Here is a 4,528-nt window from a genome sequence, read left to right on the forward strand (position 1 = left end):
TTTTTTTTTTTTTTTTTTGGCGGAGTCACCCAGGCTGGAGTGCTAGAGTGCAGTGGCGTGATTTCAGCTCACTGCAACCTCTGCCTCCTGGGTTCAAGGGATTCTTCTGCCTCAGCCTCCTGAATAGCTGGGACTACAGGTGCCCACCACCACACTTGGCTAATTTTTTTGTATATTTAGTAGAGACGGGGTTTCACTATGTTGGCCAGGCTGGTCTCAAACACCTGACCTCAGGCAGTCCACCTGCCTCAGCCTCCCAAAGTGCTGGGATTACATGCGTGAGCCACCATACCCGGCCTGGTGGGATTACTTTTTAACTTCACGCAACTATGCATTACTTGAGACAAGATTTGGGAATGGGAGGGGTAGACATCAATTTATTCAGTTGACATTATCAGGGAAATTCCCATCTTTTTAGTGATATGGACTGGAGGCAGGGAGATATTAGGTGGAAGAGGGTGGTTCCCCAGCAAAGGCCCCACCCTCAAGCCTGGAAACCTGTGGCCCTAAATGGGAACAGGCATTTCTTTTCTTCACACCCAAATGTTGCCTTTTGATCCACAATGCCCTCCTATGCCATACCCATATACACCCCAAACCTCCATGAGCAGAAGAGCAGAGTAACAGAAGAGCAGTGCAGCAGGGAAGCAGAGAAGAGAAGGAATGTCTGAATGTTGAGGAGTTTGGCTAGGGATGGTCAGAGAGAAGATCAGCCATGGGACCACCAAACTCCAGGGGAAGATCGTCTTCCTACTCAATCCCCTTTCTGGTTCCCTATCCATCCCGCTGAGAGCCACCTCCATCCAGCAATAAAATCCCCTGCAATCACCATCCTTCAATTTGTCCGTGTGACCTGATTTTTCCTGGATGCCAGACAGGAACCTGGGTACCAAGAGGGCACTGAGCTAGTTAACACTTAAGCCTTCTGTGGATGGCAGAGCTAAAAGAGCACTGTAACATATCCACTGAGACTTCGGGAGTCACAGGCATCTACCCCTAGACACTACCATGGGACTGGAGCCCAAAAGCACTTGTCCCGGTTCCTGCATCTGCCCATTTGCATGCTCCCCCTCCTGTAAGGGGTTTGAGTGCACAGCAGCCAAACAGACAAGCCACACCCCTGTTGCACATCTTGCAAGGGGGGCCAGGGAACTATCCTGTTTTATTATTAGTACAATACCAAAGAATATATGAGTACTGTGAGTGCATATGAAGGCATGTTATTAACCTTGCTCTGGGAAACCCTCCTTTTCTAGTCTAGATTGTGAGTTATTTTATGATTCTTTACATATCCCAATTGATGTAGACATAATACATTTCATATTTCTGCCTTCATTAACAAAATAAAACTCAGGTCCTGAGAGTTTTAGTAAAGCAAGGCAATTCAGTGTGTGGAAAATGGTGGCTGACGTGGACTACAATGGCTTGGTCTCTGAGATTTGAATGCCTTTGATTTATCTTCTTTAATATAGAAGGCACCACTATGTTGGCCTTTTGAGAACATAGATATTTCTATAATGCTTTGTAGAAACGTTGAAAAATAACCCTTCCCTTGCTTCCCAGTAGCCCAACTGAGACTTGACTGGAACTCTAAATAAAACTTACTATAAATTTGAGGATAATATAAGATAAATATACAGTGCCACAGTCTCTTCATCTGTAAAGTGGAGTAACAATAATGCCTACCCTGATAATCTCCAGTCTTCAGAATAGCACGTGACACCTAATGGAGTTCCAGCAAATGTTAGCTGCTATTATTGTTAACTTTTATTGCTGTTACAGTGAGATCTATGGCTCTAGAATTTTGATGATCTCCATATTAGGATCTAAATAATAACACAGAAATCTCATCAGACAGTTCTCAGTGAGGTTACCTAGAGATGAGCACTACCAGGAAAGTAATACCATTCCTCGGCTGGAAAGACATAGGGAACAGGTGTTCCTGGAGCCCAGAGACAAGGTCACCTGATAGAAGTGTGAACCTTGGAAGAGCTTTCTGGAGTGAGGTGGAGTCATGGAAGAGATTTAGCCATGCTGGGGAAGATATTCATGACACAGAGAGGAGAGAAATACTCTAGATTCTCCTTTTTCTCCACCCCCCAGTCTTGTACCAGTTTCTCTGTTATTCAAATCCAGTAAGAAGCCTAATGACCTGGCAGCCTGGTAAGCAAAGATTTCAAGGGTCAGTCCTCCCTCACCCTTTGTTACAGAGTATGTCAGAAAAAGGGTAACAGAAGGATCTGAGGGCCAACAGGCTCAGGAACAGCACAAGCTCATCTACAAGATAGGGCTTGCTCTCTGGGTCCACAGGCAGTTCTTATTCAACAGCTTTCTAGCTGCCTGACTTCCTCCATGTGCAAAGCCATTTTAAAATGCACTGCTCAGGAGCACCCTTTTCTATATGATGGCAATGTCTTATCCAATTTTGTGTGTTCAACTTCTAGAGTAACCCCTGGTTCAGTGGTTCTTAATAAATGTTGCTGGACTGACATTCTCAAAGGACCATTGTAGGACCCAATGTGGTGATGTGCATGAAAGCACCTATTAAACTGGACAAACACAAGAAATTGCTCTGAGTCCACACTAGCCTTCCAACTTTCTGTAAAGAACTCTGACGTCGTGTCTCCTGCCACCTGACAATTAAAGCACTTTCTTCCAACTAGAAACCATTTTCTTCTATCACTCCTGACCCAGGTGGATTACAGAAGTGTAGGAAATATCCTGGTGGAATCTGATTTCTTCTTGAATTAAATGACCTTTTAGAACTGTGATGATTTGTGAGAGTAAGACTAAATTCTTCAGAGTTAAACGGAATTGAGGTAAATGAGGGAGAAAGGATGGAATGAGACATCATTTGCATAAATACACATTAGCAAAGAGGAGCAAACATTGTTGGTGGCTTTTGCAGAACTCTGTTTTTATGAAATGGCTTTAGAAACTGAAAAAAATGGAGTTCATTCAAACAAGCTGGGAAACATGGTATTTTCTTAGGTATACTTTTCTAGCAGAAATGCACCCTGCTCTGTGGAGTAGCCCTAACTCTTAGATCTAGGCCTAAGTTCAGTAAATATGGAATTCACCGTTGCAAAAACTGCAGGCAATGGATCTTAACAGGAACTGTCTTAGTGCTTTTGTTTTCACCCTTTTTTCTATCACTGTGTAGCAACCTTCTTGAAGTAGTTCTGCATCAGGTTTCTTTTTTTATATACTTTAAGTTGTAGGGTACATGAGCATGAAATGCACGTGTGTTACATATGTATACATGTGCCATGTTGGTGTGCTGCACCCTTTAACTCGTCATTTACATTAGGTATATCTCCTAATGCTATCCCTACCCCTCCCTCCACCCAACAACAGGCCCCAGTGTGTGATGTTCCCTTCCTGTGTCCAAGTGTTCTCATTGTTCAATTCCCACCTATGAGTGAGAACATGTGGTGTTTGGTTTTCTGTTCTTGCGATAGTTTGCTGAGAATGATGGTTTCCAGCGGCATCCATGTCCCTACAAAGGACATGAACTCATTCTTTTTTATGGCTGCTATCTCCTTGAAGAGGTCCTTCACATACCTTTTAAGTTGTATTCCATGGTGTGTATGTGCCACATTTTCTTAATTCAGTCTGTCAGTGATGGACGTTTGGGTTGGTTCCAAGTCTTTGCTATTGTGAATAGTACTGCAATAAACATATGTGTGCATGTGTCTTAATAGCAGCATGATTTATAATCCCTTAGGTTTATACCCATTAATGGGATGGCTGGGTCAAATGGTATTTCTAGTTCTAGATCCTTGAGGAATTGCCACACTGTTTTCCACAATGGTTGAACTAGTTTACAGTCCCATCAACAGTGAAAAAGTGTTCCTATTTCCCCACATCCTCTCCAGCACCTGTTGTTTCCTGACTTTGTAATGATCGCCATTCTAACTGGTGTGAGATGGTATCTCATTGTGGTTTTGATTTGCATTTGTCTGATGGCCAGTGATGATGAGCATTTTATCATGTGTCTGTTGGCTGCATAACTGTCTTCTTTTGAGAAGTGTCTGTTCATATCCTTTGACCACTTTTGTTGGGGTTGTTTGTTTTTTTCTTGTAAATTTGTTTGAGTTCTTTGTAGGTTCTGGATATTAGACCCTTGTCAGATGAGTAGATTGCAAAATTTTCTCCCATTCTGTAGGTTGCCTATTCACTTTGATAGTAGTTTCTTTTGCTGTGCAGAAGCTCTTTAGTTTAATTAGATCCCATTTTTCAATTTTGGCTTTTGTTGTCATTGCTTTTGGTATTTTAGACATGAAGTCCTTGCCCATGCCTATGTCCTGAATGGTAGTGTCTAGGTTTTCCTCTAGGGTTTTTATGGTTTTAGGTCTAACATTTAAGTCTCTAATCCATCTTGAATTAATTTTTGTATAAGGTGCAAGGAAGGGATCCAGTTTCAACTTTCTACATATGGCTAGCCAGTTTTCCCAGCACCATTTATTAAATAGGGAATCCTTTTCCCATTTCTTGTTTTTGTCAGATTTGTCAAAGATCAGATGGT

This window comes from Rhinopithecus bieti, unplaced genomic scaffold (assembly GCF_001698545.2).
Source record: "Rhinopithecus bieti isolate Rb0 unplaced genomic scaffold, ASM169854v2 scaffold_11291, whole genome shotgun sequence".
NCBI lineage: Eukaryota > Metazoa > Chordata > Mammalia > Primates > Cercopithecidae > Rhinopithecus > Rhinopithecus bieti.